Source organism: Prionailurus viverrinus, chromosome A1 (assembly GCF_022837055.1).
Source record: "Prionailurus viverrinus isolate Anna chromosome A1, UM_Priviv_1.0, whole genome shotgun sequence".
NCBI lineage: Eukaryota > Metazoa > Chordata > Mammalia > Carnivora > Felidae > Prionailurus > Prionailurus viverrinus.
In genome coordinates this window covers 224578716-224602491 of record NC_062561.1, presented here as the reverse complement: position 1 = coordinate 224602491, position 23776 = coordinate 224578716, and positions in this window count along the sequence as shown.

The following is a 23776-nucleotide window of genomic DNA, read 5'->3' as shown; positions in this document are numbered from 1 at the left end:
ACAATGCTAGTGATTGTAAGAGGAGGTAATAAAAGATTGACATACACACACACACACACACCAAATTCTAAGGATTCTCTTTCTTTGAGTGGCTTTGGAAGCAGTTTTCCTTAATTCCTTGGGAACAAATGATGATGCAAATCCAGGGCCCTGTCATGATGGAATGGTCTCAGAGCTATTGTCTTTCTAACATAGTTTTTAAATTGAAGGAAGACTCATCTAGAACATGAGTTGTCAAAAATCATATGGACGACGTTTTCCCCATGATATGTGACAGCGTTAATAAAGGCAGTTTAGACACTGAGACTCAGGTAAAACAAAGAAAGTAATTGCCATGATTTGATTATTAATTTACATCCAGATCATCAGGAGTACTATTCTTAAAGTCTTTTTTTTTAATAATGTTTATTTATTGTTAAGAGAGAGAGAGACAGAGGAGAGACAGAGCATGAGCTGGGGAAAAAAAAATCTCTTTAACCTAAACTTAAGGCACCTACCACTGTCATTCTGCTTTGGCATATCAGAGATAATACTCTCTGTGAAAATAATGAAAATTCATGTAAGTATGGGTCTGGCTTTCCTGTAATTCTCTGAGTAACTCATACCTCAGAGTGATGTTTTAGGACTGAATTGAGGTTAAATATATAGCAAACATCTTGACTTTGTCTTAGTAATTAGTTGGTATAAAGACGATGTTTTAAAAATTTCCTTTCCCATTATTGGAGGAAATCAGTAAAATAATTTCTTTAGAAATCGCAAGATCAGAAAAATCAAGGTAACTTAAATTAGCAAAAGGGAATGACAGGGGTGTCTGGGTGGCTCAGTCCCTTAAGCATCCTACTCATGATTTTGGCCTCCGGTCATGATCTCAAGACTAGTGAGTTGGGCTCTATGCTGACAACGGGGAACCTACTTGGGATACTCTCTCTCTCTCTCTCTCTTCCTCTCTGGCCATCCCCCACTCCACGCAAGCTCTGCCTCTGTCAAAAATAAATAAATAAACTTAAAACAAAGAAAACGAATAAAAGGAGACAGACTCTGTGTTCTAGTGGAGTAGACACTGTCTCAGACCAATAGTTTTTCTTGTTTTGTTTTGTTTTGTTTTTCTTTGTTTCGGTTTGTTTTGAAATTCTCCACTAGGTATGTGACTTTACACAACTTAAGCATTTTGGTCCTCTGTGTCCTTACTAATATATACCTTCCTTGCCTAAGAGCAAAGAACTATACCTTAAAAATACAAGTTCACCTCCAGATTCAAATTATATTAATTTGAAATACATCAATAACGTTAGTTACAATAAAAACTACTCATAATTTACTCCATCCTTGATATATTTATTATATTCCTCCCTTAGCTTAATTTCCCAAAAGATACTCAAAAATTCTCAATAAAGAGTAACTCTAGGGGGCACCTTGATGGCTCAGTCAGTTATGTGTCTGACTCTTGATTTTGGCTCAGGTCACAATCTCATGGTTCATGGGTTCAACTGACTCCCCTGTCAAGCCTTCCATCAAGCCCCATGTTGGGCTCTGCACTGACAGTGTGGATCCTGCTTGGGATTCTCTCTCTCTCTCTCTCTATCTCTCTCTCTCTCTCTCCTCCTGTCCCTGACTCTCTTTCTCCCTCTCTCTCTCAAAATAAATATATAAACTTATAGAAATGAAATTATTCATCAATTTCTCCATCTCAAAATCTTGGAGTTACTCTTGATTATCCTCTTTATCTCCCACTCCATATCCAATTCAATAGAAAATTTGTCAACTCTGTCTTCAAAATAGCTAAGATCTTCTCTTACCACCTATGCCAACTATCCATCCACATTCAACCATATTGGTATGCAGTATTTCGGTGGCAGTTTAAATGGCCAATTTATACCAACTCTTGTTCCCTCCCAGTACATTCACAACATGGCAATTACAATGGTTCTTTGAAAAACAACTTATTATTATGCCACCTCTCTGCTCAATGCACAGAACAATAACTCACAACTCCAGTGTAACTCACAATGGAAGTCAAAATCCATGCTATGACTACTAAGCATTGCATGTTATTGCATTCTCTAGATTTCTGACCTTATTCCCTAGCACTCTCCCCATGTTCACCTCACTTCAGCCATGTCCTCAAAGAATCATATTCTTGTCTGGGGACCTTTACTCTTACAGTTGCTTCTATGGATACCTCCAGAGTTCACTCTTCACTTCTTTAAGGCCTATCCTCAAATGTTACTTATTCGGACAAGGCCTCTTGCCATTACAGGTAAAAATAAAGCAATGCCCACCATTTGTTAATATGGTACACATTTTTTTTGCATGGATCAACTTAATATTACACACATTTACATACACTCACACACAAATTTGTTTTCTGTCACCATCTCCCTCTTCCACTAGATTCTAAGTTCCATACCAGCAGCAAATTTACCTGTATTGTTCTACTTTATATTCAGTGACTGAAATAGTGTTTGTTGTGCAGTTGGCATGCATGCAATATATATTTTGCTGAAGGAAAAAAATGAATGGAAGTAAAAAGAAGAGGGGAAAAGGCCAATGAGAGAGAAACAAAAATGGAAACAGAAAGCAAAAAGAAACAGGTTAAGTAAGGCACATCTATTAGAAACCTGTATTAACAGATGGTATTGGAAAGTGAGATACTCATTTGTTAAAAAAATAAACTTGAGCCCTTTTCCTATGCCATATAAAAATTAACTAAACTATTTTCAAAGATTAAAAATAAGAGTTAAAACTATAAAACTTTTAGAAAAAATGGGGTAAAAAGTTTATGACTTGTATTGGACAATGATTTCTTGGATATGACACCAAGAATAAACATTATAAGAGAAAATAGACAAGTCAGATGTCATTAAAATTAAAAGCTTCTGTACAATTTTTTTAAGTACACCATCAACAGAACAAAAAGGCAGTAACAGAATGGGATAAAATATCTCTGTAATCTATTATATCTAATAAGGAATTCTTACCCAGAGTGTAATGTCTATAATTCAAAATGTCTATAATTCAACAATAAAAACAAAGAAAAAGAGAAAATACAATTAATTTTTTTTCAACATTTATTTATTTTTTTGGGGACAGAGAGAGACAGTGCATGAACAGGGTAGGGGCAGAGAAAGAGGGAGACACAGAATTGGAAACAGGCTCCAGGCTCTGAGCCATCAGCCCAGAGCCTGACGCGGGGCTCAAACTCACGGACCGCAAGATCGTGACCTGGTTGAAGTCGGACACTTAACCGACTGCGCCACCCAGGCACCCTGAGAAAATATAATTAAAAATGACAAAAGGACTAGAAGTTTATTTTTCAGAAAAAGATATAAAAATTTCCAAAGAACACATGAAAAGATACTCAATACCACCAATCATTAGGGATGAATAAATAAAAAAACTACAAAGGGATACCACATTGTACCCATTAGAATGGCCATTATTAAGTATTATTATATTTAAAGAAATTAACAAGTGTTGGAAATGATATAGACAAATTGGAACACTTGTGTATTACTGGTGGGAATATAAATGGTGTAGCCACTATAGAAAACTATAAGACAATTCCTTAAAAAAAAATTAAACATAGAATTACCTAATGATCCAGGATGTTCTCTTCTAGATACATATTCAAAGGAAACTAAATGGACTCAAGCAAATAGGTGTACACTCATTTTCACAGTGATTTTTTTTTTAGAATAGTCAAAAGGTAAAAGCAATCCAAGTGTCTTATCATTGGAAAGATGGATAAACAAAATGTGGTAAATGTATAAAATGGAATCTACTGCAGCTCTAAAAGAGAAGGGAATTCTGACACCCACTTACAACACAGATGAACCCTGAAGACAAGGATGAGAAAAATAGGACTAAGATGCAATTTTCCCAGGTTACACATATGTTATGAAAGGTTGGTTCCAACCTAGATGTACCTTGGCTCCAAATTTCATGATTCTTATTCTGTTCCTTGTCAGAAATGAGCAAGGAAGTAAAGACATAAAAAAAAAAAGACAGCCAGATATTTTTCTACCTATCTAATATAGGCCGGCTGTCATGCGATTTTTAAGTAATATAAGAAACACTACTTTTTTCTTTAATTTTGAGTTGTTCTTCAAAAATGCTATGTAATTTGTTGCAACAAATTAATTAATTAAATAATTGATTAATTGATTAATTAAATAATCAAAGTATATATAGTATATATAGTATACAGAGTACTATATATAGTATATACTATATATATATACATACAGTATGTATATATATATATAGCATATACTATATAAAGTATACACATATATATACATATACTATATATAGTATATACAGATAGTATATATATATATATATATACACACACTATATGTGTGTGTGTATATGTGTGTGTGTATATATATATATATATATATATATATATATATGTATCTTTTTTGTTCATGTAGTTATCTTTAGCCACAATATTCTTGAATTCTGGAGTGGTAATAAATTAAGAAACCCCTGTTCAAAGCCATAGTGACCTAATGTGGTTTAGAAGACTTGAAACATCAGACTTAAATTCAACCAGCCTAGTAAATGTTACAGGATGATTCACTTATTAAACATTTCTTCATTCCATGGATCACTCCCAATTCTTCCTGCTAACCACTCTCACTCCAGAGGTACATTTTCCTTATCTACACTGGCCCCATGGTTGATCATTTCAATTTCTTAGTCATCACTTTTTTCATTATCATCATCACCACCACCATCATCATCATTTTCAAAATGAACCACTTCAAGTGTGTCAAGAACTGTACTAAATGTTTTATATAATCTTATCAGAAGGAAATTATTGTTCCTTTTTGCTCTTGCAGAGAGCTTAAACAGCTTGTTTCAAGTTAGGCAGATGGTAAATAGTGGGGCTGACATTTTAAAAAACAGTTCTCATTGACTTATTACAATGTCCTCCTCAGATACTTCCATTCACTCATTTCCTTGCTTATGGGTGTGACCTAATTACAAAATCAATTTACTGCTGAGGCTATTGCATCAATTTTATTTCTCTGCTTTTCATTTTATTTTGAAAAAAAAAGGGCTGGGGCTCAATTTCATTCCCTCCTATGCTAAACACAACTCACTGTCTGTGAAGGATATGTACTTCCAACTTCAGAAAGCTAATCTCTCAAAGTGAGTTATTAGTCACCTGCTTTCCATCTCCTTCGAGTCATTTCCCCCATTGACTTCTTTCCGGTGTCTTCTGCTGCTTGTTTCCACTGATGTCTTTCTTGGTTCCAGAGGATGGAGAGTTTCCTGACTAGTATATCTCTGCTGGCATTTCTTATTCAGCCTGTTACAAAGACTTTTCTCTAAACTCCACCTAAATAGCTTTAGAAAAATATCACAAATATATTGCTAATTGTCAAGTCACTTGGCCTGTTTTTTGATTGTCATCTCTGTTATTTCTATATGTCTTCATTATTCTTGATCACTGGAGATTAATGATTATCTTTCTCCTCTTAAAGAATAATTATTTGCTTTCATTCATATAATTACCTTTAGGTGTTCTGTTTTTGTTTGTGTGTATGTGTGTTTTTAAATAATACATATTTTAACATCAACAGTTTAAATGTTGGTGGACAATGTGGATGTCTACAAATTATTAATACGCCCTCCATGGACCTATTATCCATTCTCATGAACTTTAAAATCCTATATAATGGAAGATTTTCAAAAATGATAACAAAGTTATCTCTCCTATAGCATTTAACATGAGGCAGGTACTATTACCTCCATGTTATAAATGAGAAGTCTGAGGCACAGAGATCATAAGTTATTGACATCAAATCCAACACTAGTAGGAGGTAGAGTCAGAGAGGTTTATAAACAAAACAAAACAAATGAAAGAACACAGATTGCCTTGTTCTAAACCCAATTTCTGCCATATTCCTTCATGTTAAATCAGCCATTCCAAGACTGAAATTTTTCTATTTACTTCAGTTCTTTTCTTTACCATGAAATGCCAAGATCAATTACCAACTATGACCCATTACTTATTCCTTGTCTCTTAGCTGCACATCCACCCTTGATATACTTTTCTTTGTTGCTGGGGCTGAGTCTCTGAAGACTGAATCCCCCACACTCCTTCATCCCCTGACTGCTTGTTAGATCTGGCCAAATGGAAGCCATAGAAGATGGGTGAAATATGTCAAATGGGGAGGAGATTCCTCTTTCAGAGTCCCTGTTGGTTCAGCAGACAATAGACTCAGCCCCTACCTTCTTTGAATACTCTCTGCATTAGATTTGCTGAATCCCCTTGGATGGATCAGTAACAACAAGGGAAGGCCCTCCTCAGAGGCCCAAGTGCAACTAGCACTGTCTGCCCTAAAAGAATGAATGCCACCCTGTGGGGCTTGTCATCAAAATCCTTGCTTCTGATTATTCTAGTCTTTAATCATTGAAGTGAAATCTGCTTCTTACAGTTATTAATTCCTGAGATTCTGCAGTATATTCTTTTTACTTTTATAGCCTACCAATCTCTAGTAACCAATGGCAACTCTTAATTTCTTTGGGCTTGAAATATGTAGTATGCTTTCTGTTTTCCTGACTGAACCCTGACTGACACCTTAACAGTGGCATGACCTCAGAATCATTCTCATTGCTGCTGCTCACTCACAATATCAAAGTCCCACCAACTATGCCTGGATGGTATTTCTTCAGTCCGCCCCACTCCCTAACTTCTTCAGTCAGTGCCTTAGTTTATATCATTTGTGGTCAATCCTCTAGATTGTTATCAGTCCTCTCACTGGATATTTCCCAACCATTATCCTCATATCACTAAAGAATATGCTTCATACTTCCTTCCATATTGCAAATAAAAGGAAAAAATGATAAAGCCATAATTACCATTGACTTCTCCTTATCCTCAGCACACATTTAAATCTTAATAGGGAATGTGAGGTCTTTCCTCACCAGCTGCTTCTGATATCTATCGCTTCTGCTGTATGTGCCAACCATACTAGGATTCTCTCTAAAATACCCTCTATTTTTGGCTAGCATCTATACTAATCCTTTGAAATCTAACAGAAATGTCCCATCAGAAGAGTAAGTTTGAAGATTCTCTCTGCTTCCACAGAGCCATATGTCTACCTTTGCACTTAGTACTTTTGTATTTTTCAATCCATATTTCACTCCTGTCTATGACAGGGATAACTCACATGTTGTTCCAACTCTGTAAGCCTGAGACTTCACAGCATATTGTAAGTACTCAAAAATGTTCAGGATATAAGTTCATGACTTTTAGTGGTTGTTTGATTCACTAAGCACGGATAAATAAATAAAGAATAAGTGAGGAAAACTGTGATCACTTGGCTTGGTTTACATACTCCAACAATCGTCTATTCCTGCCAATAAACACATTCTCAATAATGAGTAACCACTGGTACCTGGAAAATGTCAAAATCTTACCTGATCTAGTATTTTCCATTAGGTGGCTCTGCTTCCCTTTCAGCTTCCACTTTTAGCCACACAAATTGTGAGACCTTGACAGCAAGACAATTTCTTGCTCTCACTACATTCCTGTCATCTTTATATCTTTTCAGTGACTATTTTCTCTGTCTTGAATTATAGATTATGTTAGGTTAGCTAATGGTTAAAATGAACAGAATGACACTCTAAGCATGAAAATACCATAGACAAATTAAGTCTATAAAAAAGGAGCAGAATTTACATATACACGCAAATCTAAAGCTACTGATGGATTAAAGACACAGAGGCTCTGAACTGATAGTGAGCATAACATAAAGTAATAACTGTTAGTGAGCAGAGGACCAGAAGAGTGAGTGACCAACGAGTACAAATGGAACTCATTACATATTGTATTTTGTCAGATTTTCCATTTTTACTCTGTACCATTAGGAAACTTGGAAGCAAAGTTAAACAAGAAAAAGGGTGGTTTGCCTCTTGACCATTTAGATGTAAGGGCAAATTTTCCACAACACTTAACAGCTCCCTGAATATTAGAGTTGATCCAACTGATGAGGGTTTCTCAAAAGGAATTTTCTTCTTCCCTCATCACCATTACCTGGATTTATTCTCCTAAGAGACCAAAAGGCAATTTCAGATTTGCATTGCATCCCCATAACTCTAAGTCTGATTTAATATTTTCCCCCTCTAGGTTTGTTATCCTGAGTTAAAAGTGTCAGATTCAATTGTAACTTTTTACTTTGGTCAGGCTGCTTTCAAAGTCTACAATTGGTCTGCTTAATAAATCAAATAGTTGTGATTTTTCAACTACTATATTGTAATGGAAACTAGATACAAAAGTAGAGCTGCAATGCTAAAAATCTAAATTGAGTAGCACACAGAAGCCTACAGATGCCTACATCTTACACACAAGCACCCGGTTTTATGTGTATACAATTACCATTAGATCCTGAATTGCATCTCATGCGCAGCCTACTATATAATTATAATTCAGTTACTTGAAATAATTCATTGTTTACTGCTATTAGAATAAAGACATTTTAGTATTTTGAGTCCATAAATGTATTCAGTTATTTGAATGCATTTAAACGTTCCACATTTATTTACATTATATCCCTCTGATGTATGTACTCAGCTAATAAAAATACTATTTTTCTTCTTCTCAATGATGAATTTCATTGTAAGCTAATTAGTTGCAGTATATTGTAACCTTTTGTTAACTATAAAGACCTGAGAATATTATCTGTAAGGTTACACATTATATCCCTGGAAGCAGAATTTGTTAAATGTATCAGTGCAAGCAAAATAATGATATCAAGTGATGAATGATGGCAAAAATGCCTGACTGTATAAATAGAATCTTTCGAACATCTATATTTGAGTATACTAACATACCCCAGTATATTTTAATCAATCAATAAATATTTTATCTTTAGGATAATTTTTCCCCAAAATTTCAGAAGGACACATGGTATATTCATTAAAATTCTGATAGAGGAAGATTGTAAATTACACATATATATATTTACATATATATATGTATATATACACACATATATATTCTGAATTTAATTATTTGACAAGTTCAAGAAGACATATACTCATGGAGTTCATATGTAGGTTATGTCTTTGATATTTAATTTATAATTTATAACGGGGTCTTTGTAAATATTGAATCACTCTCTTATTTAACCACTTAAAGGGAGAGTTGCAGTTTCCTGAAACTGAAAAATTTAGGAGGTTCCAAATTTCCAATTAATTTAACAAAATCAAAAGCCAGTGGAAACCAGATGATTTCAAAAGTGCTAAAGCAGTATATAATACGTGCTTGACTGTTATAGGACCACAGGAAAATTTAGCTTCCTTCTCGAAAGATACGGTCATCTGTTTTTCTAAGTCAATGAGTGTTACATGAATATAAATCTGTTTATATAAAAAGTGAGAGATGGAGAAGCAGGGTGTTGTTTCTAGGGTTTGTTTTATCTGTTGTTTGTTAAAATTCTCCTTCCTGACATTTACGCCAACAACATTGTTTTGATACATCCCACAGTATTTGTTCATAATAGATCATGGTTACAGTGCTTCATAATTTTTCAGACAATATTCTGAATTTTTTACATATATTAACTTCTTTAATAATTGCAAGTAACTATTAGACAGCAACTGTCCTTATGCTTCTTTTACAAACAAGAAACTGAAGCACCGAGATGTTAGGTTATTGTCTAAGATCACACAGCTAATATACTTAGGAGGAGGTGGGGTGGTCTAGAAATTAAATGCAGACAATCTCATTCTGGGATCTTTGTTATCAGACATCATGCTGCTCTCACAATGAATACTAACTTTGCAGTCTTGGAAAAAATATATCAATTGTTTCTACCCAAAGAAAAATAATTTCAACTGGAATCAGAGTTTTATACACTTAAAAACAGTAAAATACCAATAAATGGGCCTCAACATTATATTTTATACATTTCAGTTCATATTAAATAGAAGTTGAACAAAAGGGAATATTTCTACAAGAAAATTACCAGTTGGAATTATGTGTTGAGCACGCGATGAAAATGCAAATACAGGTTTGATTCTCACATTCTTTCAGGATCTAAAGCATGGTTACTGGTTTACTCGCCTCCCAGGTACCTCATCCACAAAATCCTTGAATTGCAGAACTTTTAAAGTCATCTGAAGTTTTGCCAAATTTAACTTGAGAAAGCCATAGAAGTGTTCTGCAACACCACACTTTGTGTTGTTAAGTGAGCAGTGTTTGTGTTTGGAAATGATGGTTTTAGGAAACAAAGTGAAAATGCTAAGCAAGATCCACTTACCCTTCCTCACCTCCTTTGCATTACATAGCCTTTTTACATCTAGAATTTACAGTAAACGAATAAAACTTTCTAGATAATAAGTCAAAATATCTGAAGGAAGGATGTATCCAAGTTGAAAATGATGGAATTTTCCACTTGTTTAAATTGTAAGTGTCATACAAATACTGATAAGAAACTCGACCTTCTCAAACACACTTGACATGAAAATTAAGACTCCAAAAGTTATAGTTGGAAGAAACAGAATGTCTCTTTGCACAAATACCACTCACAGTGGCCATGATCATGATTTTGTCCTAAGGCATCTAGCCAATCTTGCTATTTGCTTCTGCTGAGTCCTGGAATTTTGGCATGACATTCAGTTCTGGCAACTGTTAGAGCCAGAAAACTGTATGAATGTTCAGAGAGAAAAATGTATCACATGTAGGAAAAATGTACAGAGGGGATATCTAAATGCAAGATTAGAAAAGCAGTATCAGAATTCTAGGACCAGATGATTTATTAATAAGACCTAAAATAATACCTAACTTTTTTTTTTTTAATTTTTTTCAACGTTTATTTATTTTTGGGACAGAGAGAGACAGAGCATGAACGGGGGAGGGGCAGAGAGAGAGGGAGACACAGAATCGGAAACAGGCTCCAGGCTCCGAGCCATCAGCCCAGAGCCCAACGCGGGGCTCGAACTCACGGACCGCGAGATCGTGACCTGGCCGAAGTCGGACGCTCAACCGACTGCGCCACCCAGGCGCCCCAATACCTAACTTTTTTTCATACGATGATACCAAACATTTCATTACACTAAAAACAAACAAACAAACAAACAAACAAACAAAACCCAAAACTTCAGACATGTAAGGGGTGCCTGGGTAGCTAGGTCGGTTAACCACCCGCCTATTCATTTCCCCTCAGGATCCCACTGACTGTGTGCAGCCTGCTTGGGATTATCTCTCTTACTCTCTCTCTCTCTCTCTCTCTCCCTCCCTCTCATATGCATGTTCATGCACTTTCTCACTCTGTCTCAAAAGAAATAAATAAACATTAAAACTTTCTTCCGACATGAAGACCTTCTGGACTGTTTTTATATAAATACACCATCCTTTGTCCTGTTTGTAGTTAATGATAAGAATCAAGAAAATGGCATCTATGCTTTAAAAACATGAGATTTGGAGGCATAGTGACTTGAACTCGGTGGTTGGAATCAGCCATCGGAATACAATTGCCATCTCTTTTGCTTACAAACTATGGATTTCACAAAGACTAAGAGCCTTGAATACACATGCCAGTGACTGGATTTCAAAATTTTCCCAGCACTCTGTTCACATTCCAAAAGGATAGAATACTTGCTTTATGCGGCATGTTATGTAATATTCAGCATTTTGGGAAATATTGTAATTGCAAGTGCTTTGTAAACTAGTAAGCACGATACAGATGCAGGTGATTATGATTACTCACTTGTGTTATTTTATATTAAAATGAAATTATACATATGTATCAGGTCCACTTTAAACTATAAAAGCACTGTTTCTCTCATGATTTGCAATGGATTGCATTTATTATCCTCATTTACCTCTATATAATTGTATTAGATTGTCAGGCTGCTGTAACAAAATACCACAAACCAAAGGGCATAAAAGCAGAAATTGATTGTCTCACAATTCTGGAGGCTAAAAATCTAAAACCAAGGGGTGGGTAGATCCACACTCTCTCTGAAACCTGCAGGAGCAAATGCTTTCTTGCTTCTAATAGCTTCTGATATTTGTTAGCAATCTGTGGCTCTCCTTGTGTAGACACATCACCCCAGAGTCTGCCTCTGCTCTCACATGGCCCTGTATGTTTCTGGCTCCGCATTGTGTTTTCCTCGTATTTATTGTAAGGATATCATAAGGCTTAGGGACCATTTAATGACCTCATCTTCATTTGATTATGTCTGTAAGAATCTTATTTTTAAATAAGGTCAGATCCTCAGACACGGGGGTTAAAACTTCAATATACCTTTTGGAAGATATTTAAAACTAAGCATTGGAAATACATTCAGGCAGGTTAAGGGTAATCCAGTGAAATGGGAAAAAGCTTGAACTTGATTCCAAAAGTACTTGGGGAGTAATTACAGATAATGCTATAGGACAGTAGCCTGATGCACAAATATGTTTGAGGGCACTGGATGTAAATGTGGATTAGGAGTGAAAGCTCAGACACAGAAAGTGCGACAAGGTATCTGATACAATGTACCTGCGAACTGCGTGCTGCCTTTTCCTGGAGCACTATGGTGAATTCGCAGAGGGGAGCACTCCAGGATATTTCAAATTTCAAGAGAAACACAGGGACATCTGTAAGAAATCCAACAAACTACTAGGCCTAAAATGTATAGACTCATTTCTTGAACAGAGCTATCATGTTTTGGCTTAGGACAGCTGTAAAAAAATTACTTAAACACTTGGATAGTGATAGTTTAGAATCTATAGCATATTAATTAATTTTTAAAAACATGTAGTTTTACTTCTTGATCTGTATCTAAGTATAATTTTATATACTCTTCGATATATTCCTTATCTTCTCTATATAGATTATTCTTAATTGTAAGTCCACTTTATGCTATACTGGTATAAAACGAGGCATCTTTCTTTTTTGTCTTCAGGTGTTTTTCACGATGAAGACTACAAAAATAACATTTTGCCCAAATATATTCATTTCTATGTTTTATGAATTGTATGGCTTTTATTTCACCACCATCACGTCTTTTTGGCATTTTGCAAAGATGTCAACAGTTCCAATAGTATCATTGTTGCTTTTATATTTTAAGTTTTCCCGTTAGCTGTCAATTTTCTAATTTAATATACATATTGCATATTACCATCAGATCTACTTAATTTCTGGGTCAACTCTAACACATACCTGTGTTAATAGTGAACATGCGTAATATAAATAGAAGTTTGCTTATAATCTGTATCTCTTTACAACAAATCTAATGGATTAAATATATGTAAGCTAAAAAATTATTGATTCCAAGAGCAATAGGAGACTGTCTAATAAGTCAACATAAATAAAAGTAGGGAGGTGTGGATAAATAGTCACCCTTTCAAAACCCAGGATAGATTAAAAAAATATTCCTTGTTCATTATAATATATAGAAATATGTCTCCATTATTTCCCTTGTTTTCCCTTCAGTAAGGCAACTGACCAAATGTAGGTTCTCACAATGACAGTCCATAACATTTTTAAACATTTTCCTCTTTGAGCTTCCTGTTTCTCCTTATCAGTATTTGCAATGCTTGCCTGTAGATACCTTTCGCCTCTGCCATCAGAAAAAGCACAGTAATAGTGGAATCAACAGTGATATAAAACAAAACAACAACAAACATCAATAGTTGTATTTTACAATCTTGCACCAACATACCTAGTAGCCTTTGTTCCATATATTCGCATACAGTTCTAGTATATATGGAGCTCTAACTAAGATCAAGTTAAGTACCTGTCCTTCCGGATGTTTTCCAGCCACAGTTGTTCAGTTCTACTTCCATTTACACTATTTGCTATTTTTGGTTTGCTCCATTTATATCCATCAATGCTCAGTCAAAACCCTCTTCACCAGGACCATCCTTACACCTGGGCAAGAGAAGTTTTGCTCTGGATCCCCTGAATTCAGAGGGACCAGCTCTGGTCCTCTGCCAGGAAAGCACTTCGCATGATAGGTAGGGAAGTCCACGAAGCTAATAAGGTAAATTCAGCATGTCTCTACCATAAATCCAGACTGCATAGATGCTAACAGGACAGTAAGGATGAAGATATACCCCAGGCCAAGAATTTGCTAAAGAGAAGGTCCTTGAACTCTGTTTAAGCAAAAATCCTAGTTATGCTTCAGAGAGAAAAGATCTTAGATAACAAATATCTTTATAAAGTCTACATAGACTCATTTAGTCCTCACATCTCTGTGCTATAGGTGTACGTGTTGTCCTCATTGTGCAGAAGAAAATGGAAAGCAACATTTTATAAAACTTGCCAAAGCCACTTGGATTTTCATTCAGCAAGTATGGCTCTCTAGCAAGAACGAAGCAATATGGTCTCTAGAAATAATACATAGAAAAAAAGAAATGTAGATCTCTGTTTCTTAGTTTGGCTGGAGCATAAAGTAGCAGGAAAAGAAACATAAGGAAACAAAACATAAGAAACAAGATCACTATAGGGAATAAGTACAAATTATTAAAGTTTCTAATACTGAGATTAATTTACCTATCTTGGTTTCCAGGAATTATATAGCAGTCTGTGTTTTTCAATAGTGTTTGTCAACTATATAATTAAGAGTATGATTTAGGGGGGAAAAAACAAAGACTTAGCCTCCAGGTATATTCCTCTAAGAAAGTGCCCCACAAGTAACTAGAATTGTGCATTGTTCTGAGACCTCTTTCAGCAGTCTGATTTCCTTTGAGTCATTTGTTCCTGAGTTTGATTTTTTTTTAATCTCATAAATAAAATCAAAAATCCAAAAGTAACTATCATTTTGAAGCCTTCCACTTTTGTCAAAATAATAATGATTATGATAATAATAATATTATTAATGATAATATATATAATTTATTATTATTATCATTATTATTTCCCCTGGATATATTTTGGTTGTTTAAGTAATTTATCTGAAGAACAAAACTTTTGATCCTTTGATGACCATTTAATCAAAGCTATATATTACATAATATTAGAAATCTTTCTGTTGTGATTTCTAGATGAGAAAGTTATAGGGTTAACCAAATTGTATTTGAATGATGAAGATCATTATTCCACAGAAGGATTCGTTTCTCCTTTTATATTTCATTTTTATTAAATAATGAATATTTTCTGTATCTCCTTTTGTTTCAAAATTGTATAAGCTCCACTGTCACAGGAGATAAATTAAAGTGTCTTTTAACCAGGCCCTTATGACTTCCAGATTCTCTAAAATCTGGTTCTGATTTTGAACATATAAAATTACTCTGGCAGATAGTTCTCTCACTCTTGTTTCTAGAAATATAGGTCAAGTATTTAATCATCAACCAACCACAGGTATTTAACAGCCTCATATTTTTCTGATAATAGAAAATCCTAGAGTTGTTTTGTAGTAGAACAGGTTATATCATTACTATTTCAAGTAATTGTAGAATGCTATGGTATTCAGAATATTTGAATTTTTGTCGGAGAGGGGACCTTTATGTCTAACCACTGATAAATCCTTTTATATTGCTTTGTATTTTTTGTTCGTTTTTTTTTTGTTTGTTTAAAATTTTTCTTAAATTTTAAGAGAGAGAGAGAGAGAGAGAGAGAGCACAGAAGTACAAGCTGGGGAGGGTCAGAGACAGAGGGAGAAAGAGAATCCCAAGCAGGCTCTGTGCTGTCAGTGCAGAGCCCAATGTGGGGTTTGAACTCACAAATCATGAGACCATGACCTGAACTGAAATCAAGACTAGATGCTTAACCGACTGACCCACCCAGGTGCCTCTTTATATTTTTTATATTTTAAACCAAATTCATAACATGAGTATGTTGCTAATGGATATAGGAGCATGCACCACTAAATTGGATTTTGGTTAGGCAGAATTCTGGATTTCTTCCCCCCCCCCCCTTTTTTTTATTTCAAGTTTTAATTTATGACAAAATCAATTTGTACTGGATAAGCTATCATTAATACTGATTTACTATTTTCTGCTAAACATATTCTATTCACATGCCTTTTGGTTAAAACTTTGCTGAAATAATGCAATGCATTCTTTTAAATTAAAGAACAAATAGCGCTTTCTCTTTTTTGATGAATGCTTCAAATTATGATATCAAAGCTTGCCAAATCTTTCCATTGTAAGTTAATTTTGTCTAATTTGCAAGAGTTTGTTTTGTAATGATTATATAAAACATTTACTGGGAAAATGACAATGTTTCTGAATATTCTGTTGTGTTACAAACACTCATTCTAATATGTAAACATGCATTCATACATGATACACTGTCTCCTCTGATTACACTCCTTCTCACTCTCCTACTTGCTTCTTGCCTTCAGCCCCACATTGTCCTTCCAGCTGCTTTATAAACATATGACGTAAAGCCTTTGCATTAACAAGAAACCTTCTTTATACTCATAAGAAATTCTTCTCTATTTGGATGGCTCCTTTGCCATTTATACGTCATTGTTCAAATGTCACCTCATCAATGATCTCTTCTCTGACAATACTATTATAATATATATCCAAGAATTCATTGTATACCTTCCTACCTTATGTTACTTTTCCTTCACGACTTTTATCACCTCCTCTGACAAACCATTTTTCACAACTAGAAGATAATCTCCTCTGAAAGAGAAAAATACTGACTTTGTTCTGTTCACTGTTGTATTCTCATGCTTAGGAAGATGCAAGGAATATGGATAAATATTTGCTGAATAAATGGATACAGGGGTGAATAATCTGCTCTCTCTGTCAGGAAAATAGTAGATAAAAGAGATAAGATTTATGTAATATCTCAGCTGTAATCATTAATATCACCTCCACAACCACCACCACCACTATACTTTATCTGAAATACATTGAATGCTTGCTGACCTGTAGAAACTCATAAGATCACTACAGTCCTTAGTGGTGGAGAGTTCAAGATGTTAAAAATGCATGTTTTGGGGCGCCTGGGTGGCGCAGTCGGTTAAGCATCCGACTTCAGCCAGGTCACGATCTCACAGTCCGTGGGTTCGAGCCCCGCATCGGGCTCTGGGCTGATGGCTCAGAGCCTGGAGCCTGTTTCTGATTCTGTGTCTCTGTCTCTCTCTGCCCCTCCCCCGTTCATGCTCTGTCTCTCTCTGTCCCAAAAATAAATAAACGTTGAAAAAAAATTAAAAAAAAATGCATGTTTTTCCATAAAGCATGGTAAGCAGACAACAACTTGGAGTTGAGCACTTTCTCCTCTCATGAAGAATTATGAAAGCAATAGGGGTTTGTTGGAGTTATCGGTGATGTTAAATGTCAGAGAGATAGTAGCTGTAAGCCAGCATGCATTTGGTATGGAAAGAAGGAGTGAAGTTCCCATGGACAAAATGGATGCCCACAAAAGGTGGCATGGCCTGAACCATCTTGAATGAAATTTACTCCACATGGCCAGGATGTCTGAACTAGATGCAAAGTGGAAGGTTTTAAGTTGGAATTTAGCAAGCTTGAAAATACCTGAAAATAAGTTGTTATTACCATAAAGAAATAGTCTAATTGTAAATAATTAGAAGAACATGGGATCTGTCCATGGTCCTGTCTGGTGGAAGGTCACATGCCAGAACATGTTTGCAGGAAGTGATGGTAGGAAAATATAGACATCGAGATCTTCTGGATTGAAGAAATTCAATAAGTACTTTTTATATGCATGTTACATACCTTGCATCAAAAGGCATTTGAGTCTGAAATATGTCTTTGAAAAGGTATGTAATAGCAAATGTTAAAGAAAACAGCAAAATCTGCCGATACATATGCACAAACACACTGGCCTTTGGAAATCTAAAATCTGATACTCAAAAGAATATTTTTTAATACACATTACTAAATCAACTATTTTAAGTGAAAATTTGTAAAACAGTAGTTGGAATTTATCTGTCACTGTCATGAATAAGAACCAAAATTATATTTGACAATTCATGTTTCAGCTGCATAGTGATCTTGGGTGATTATTATAATCAAAAGCAAATGAACAATATGTTAACTTTACTAATATAATGTTTGTTCAAATGAATCACTTCTCAATTGATGTGACTTATGCCACACATACAATACAATTAGAATATTTAGCTCTTGATAGAGTTGATGGAAGATTTTTCAAAAGTGAAGTAGTTATCATTTTAAAGGAAATTCTCAGTTTAAAAGCAAAATAAATAAATAAATAAAACTCTAAAAACAGATCTTCTAAAATCACCCCTAAAAAATAGAACTTTTCTTATTGCTTAAATTAGATTCTTCAGTAAACTAAGAAATCAATATCACATTACCATTTGTAGCTCTTAAATAATTATAACAAATCGTTTATTGTTATAAAGTGGCAGAATTATTTACTTTCATAACCTAACAATACATTCAAGATACTGAAAATATCTAGGTTATTATGGTAGTCCCAACAGAGGAGACAAATATTGGATATAACTTTTATTGAACTAAAGTTATGGACATTTTTTTTAGAATACATTAAGAATATTTGTTGAAATACATTTAGTAAATTTAGTTATTAGAAAATTATTTCTGGGAAGCCTGGATGGCTCACTAGTTTGATTGTCCAATTTCAGCTCAGGTCATATCTCACGATTCATGAGTTCAAGCCCTGTGTCAGGCTCTGAGCTGACAGTGCAGAGCTTGGTTCACATTCCCAGTCTCTGTCTCTCTCTGCCTCTCCTCGACTCGTGTGTGTGCTCTCTCTCTCTCTCAAAATAAAATAAAATAAAATAAAATAAAATAAAATAAAATAAAAACTTAAAAAAAAGAAAATTATTTTTATGGCTATATATCCCTACCTATATTTTATTTTTTATCCATTTCATAATGATTTGTTAGTAGATTCTACTTCTACAGATGGAAATGAGAAAAGAGAATCATCACATATCTTATGCTAAATTTATTGGTCCTCAGGCAATTATTTAAATAAGAAACCAACATAGTGAACTCTATATTTTTTCATTTTTTAAACCAATCATTTAATTTCCATTGTCAATGTACACAAAGTTAAATTTCACAAGCAAATATGCATGTTTAATGTTTATTTTTTGATAATAAATGCATCTAGGAAGTATTTTTAAAACATATAATATGTAAAGATCCTGGAGTATATATTTTGGATATTATCAAAATGTCAATTCATTCTGAGATGCTTCCCCAATAAATTTACGATATTATTAGAGAGACAAGTTATTCATATACCTATTAAAAATATAATACAAATGAATGCCATATGGAAATATGGTAAGTCCCAAAAAGTAAGGTAGTGAACACATTATAAGAAGAGATAATGCAAATATTTCTAATATGCTCAAATACTGCTTTTCTCTTTAGACACTCTTGGAGGATTATCTTCTTTAAATGCCTTCTCCCCCCCGCCCCCAAGATGCTTCTGGTTGCCATTCTTTACTAGGTTGATTTCTAATCATTTATACCATGTATCTTAAATATTCACACTTCCTCATTGTTAATAATTTGATGGCTTCCCTGGACCCTGAGAGTCTCTATGCCAAAAAGTGAACACATAAAATGATTCTTTCCTTCATTCTGCACCTTCTGTAGCCACCACCATCTATCTTGTCTTTTCTTTTCACAGTATTTTACTTTTATATGTAACTCAGACTTCCCACTTACTGTTTTTTTTTATTTTTTTTTCAACGTTTATTTATTTTTGGGACAGAGAGAGACAGAGCATGAACGGGCGAGGGGCAGAGAGAGAGGGAGACACAGAATCGGAAACAGGCTCCAGGCTCTGAGCCATCAGCCCAGAGCCCGACGCGGGGCTCGAACTCACGGACCGCGAGATCGTGACCTGGCTGAAGTCGGACGCCCAACCGACTGCGCCACCCAGGCGCCCCTTCCCACTTACTGTTTAACTGCTGTGGCCCTAGTCTTCAGAACTCACTGAAACTACTCTGTATAAATTTGCTACCTCTCATTTTATTACTTTTTAATTAAAAAAATTTTTTTATTCATTTAGAGAGAAGGGGAAGGGTAGAGAGAGAATCCCAAGCTCCAACTCACTATGAGACATGACCTGAGCCAAAATCAAGAGTCGGAAGTGACTGAGCCACCCAGGAATACCACCAACCATTCACTTTAAAACTCAATGCCTCCATATTTCCTCCCTTCCTGTTCCACTGCTCTTCAGTGTTCTCTGATGCATCGACTCTTAGTCACTTTCTTGATTTTAACAGCCACCACATTTCTACACACACACACACACACACACACACACACGTACACTATCTTCATTAACCTCCTCTGATGTCTTTAAGCCATTGTATTCAAATCATAGTCCAGATATAAGCAATTGTCATGGTCTCCCTCACTCTGATCCTCCCAGTGCTACTTTTCTCTTATTCATTTCCTACTCTCTTGACCCAACTACTTTCTCCATATACACCAGCTCTTTCCATGTTCTCCATTTTCATCCAAACCAACCCATAATTGGTAAGATCCAACCACACTCTTGACAATACTGTCACTGTATTGGTTTTATTTTGTCTTCCTCCTCCTTTGTATGACCTTTGATGTACTCAATATTCTATTTATGTGACTCCTTACATCTACGTTTTCTACACAATTTTAAAAACCAAAGTCAGAGAGTCTATTTGCAAAGTTCTGTTTCCCAGCATGAAGGTGGCTAATAAAATTGTGCTAATGTCTTTTGTTTTTCCAGACAGCTTTCTAGCCAATTCACTTGTTCCTAGTGTTTATTTCAGCTTCTACTTTCCACAGTGTCTTAATCCAACATGCACTCACACATGACGAGCATAAGACTGAGCTCCTATTTCATAATGACATTCAATGTCATTCAGTTGCAAGAATCAATCCTCACCCAACTTACACAAACTTAGCAATGTTCTAACCTGGTTTTCTCCACTCCATAGCTTCCACTGTGGTCCTTCTACTGTATTTTGAATCCTTTTCATTTACATCTCAGAAATGTGAAAGGACAATTATTTTCTTCCTTTCCTACATGTCAACCCTTGTTCCACAATCCTCTTTCTCTGAGTTTTGAAATATATTCAGATTTCTTTCATTTAACTAAGCAAGAAAACACAAAATATTTTAGTCCTATTTTTCTCTGCAGTCTTTTTTTTTTTTTCTTTGCCTTGGGCACTGCTCCTTCAATACTTCCAGATCATTCTTGAACCGACCGCAGTCTGGGTAATAGCCTCACCATTCAGTTGACATTGCTTTTCTAAGATCAACAAGTAATGTCTTTATGCCAACTCTGGAGTATCAAGACATGTCTTTTTTGACTTCCTGCAATATTTGACAGCATTGACCCGATCTTCTTATTGGAAATTATCTGTCCTTGGCTTCAATAACAAAACTTGTGTTTTGTTTGGTCTTCCTTCTACCTTTTGGTTATTTCTTATTCATCTCTTTAATTCATCTTTTTGTTAATCCTGTCTCCAGCCCTAGCAATGTCACACTCCCTGCCCATTTCTCCCAAAACATTTCCTATTGGCTAGAAATTTTTGTCTTCAAAATAGAAGAAAAGTACTGTGAGGGCAGTGGTCAGTTTAATGGCTTTGCGTTCTTTCACAATCCTTTTCTTCACAGTCGCAGACACTCTTCTTTCTCATCAGCTGTGTAGCCTCATTTCTAATGAAAGACGTATTTAAGGTAGCTTATGTTAGCTTAATTCACATTCATGTATGATTCCAAGCATGGCCTGGTAAATTTTCTGATTGATAATTGAGCAATAGTCTTTTTTTCCCCAAATATGGATGCCCTGTTGTTTCTTCTTTTCTTTTTTCTTTTTCTTTCTTTCTTTTTTTTTCCATAAGAGGATGTCAGTGGGAATGGTAGAGAATAGAACTGGGACATATTAAAAAGGCTGTCAAGACCCCAAGCTTTAATTTTATGTATAAGTGTATAAGACAATATTGCTGCTTAAAATTTAACCCAGAATTTAGAATCATATGTTGTTTGCTGAAGACAGAAAAATGTTCTTATTATTGCAACTCATTGCAGCTTTACATAAACCTCATCTAGGCAATTTAAAGTTCTGTCTCCTTAAATATCTTCACACACACACACACACACACACACACACACACACATACACACACACAAATACACACACAAATATTTTCAGCCACCACAAAGATCCACAACCCTAAACATATACACTAATTGTAATTAGCATATTGAAAAGATCTGCTCCCTAAGCTCTTCCATCTGAGCATCTGAGCCCATGGGTTATTTCACCTAGAAGACAAGGCCAGGAGCTAAACAATCTTTGCTCTATTAATGATGCTTTCTGGTATCCTAAAAGTATCTTTATTTTGGTCAGTGAATAGATTTTTTTTGAATTATTCCTTATTAGTAAAATAGTTCTTCTTCTATTTTAGTCACCCTATCTTATTCCCTTTCAGTAATATTCAAAGTTGTTAATAAATCTGATGGGATCATCATATTTACCAACAGTTACAATTACAGCATTTTCATTTTTAATTCAGTAATTTTTTTTCCTCTCTTTATTTTCTCTCCAACTATTTTTTCTTTTGACTAGAATGCTGTTTTTTTTTCCTCCCATAGTTATGTATATTTTTGGTGGTTGTATTTCTGGGCAAGGTGCCCAGATCGGTATAATTTTTGTTTGTTCCTCACATAGTGTCCCAGATTCTGTTTTGAGAGGAGCATTATAAATTAATAATATGATTAGAGTGTTATTTCCATTATTTATTTTCTGTAGAATCCAGCACATTAAGGTATATTATTCACAGTATTTAGCTCTGTATAAGGATACAGTTTGTTTAGGTTCTAGGCATTGCACTTATAATTTTTTTCTTTAGTACACCAATCATACCGATTATGTCCTTTAGGAAAGTGAGACAGAACTGGTGAGTGTCTCTAAATTCAGTAGTCACTAAAGTTCTTTATGATATACGTCATAAAATGTTCCTTCATTAGGAATAATACTTTCCATTTATAAAATAATAATTGTGGGTGCTAAATAATTGTGGGTGCCTAACATGAAGCCCTTTGTGGATCAGTGTGGGACACAGAGAGACGTAGTCCACTAGAAATCAGGGCATCTGAGACATAGTTCTGCATCGTCCGTCGAGGTACTGAAGGCCTTAGAGAAATTAATGATGACTCTGGGCCTAGAAAATACTGGTAACACTTCAAAACATGTTCTCAAAATCCAATGTTCCCTATTCATTTGACATTCAACCCAAAATTATCTGCTATCTCTATTTCAGGGACTATAGAAGCTGGGCTTCCTAATATAGGAATTTATTACTGCCTGAACCATCTTGCTGTTTACACACAAAAATAAATTCTAGTTTTTCATTAATGACAAATAAGCATCTTGTTTCACCTAGGAATCTGCTTAGCAATGACTGGATTTTTTTTTTTATTTTGTCACATGTCCTATATGTGCCTTCATTTAGTATACATCTGGATTACCTATGATTATGATTATTATTAAGATTATGTCAGTTGTGTTCTACCTGATCCTTCAGGTTTATTCCATTTAACAGAGTTTCATCATTCCAAGTCTTCTGGGGATCAGTTGCTTTATGTTGTATTTCACACCGTGCACTGGAACCCAAAGGTTTCCAAAATTTCCAAAATTTGTCTCCTTTCTCTCCACAGTAAAGAAAAATACTCTTAGCAGCCTGAAGCTTTGTTGAGAAATTATCCTAATGATACATATGTGATGAAAATGTACAGAGAAGAAAAAGGAGGTGAAAAAGTATGGGTGCTAAAACTATCATTCGTGTGAAATGATTGTTCAATGCATATAGCAAGAGATCCATAACACAGGGCAGAACTATTTGGATT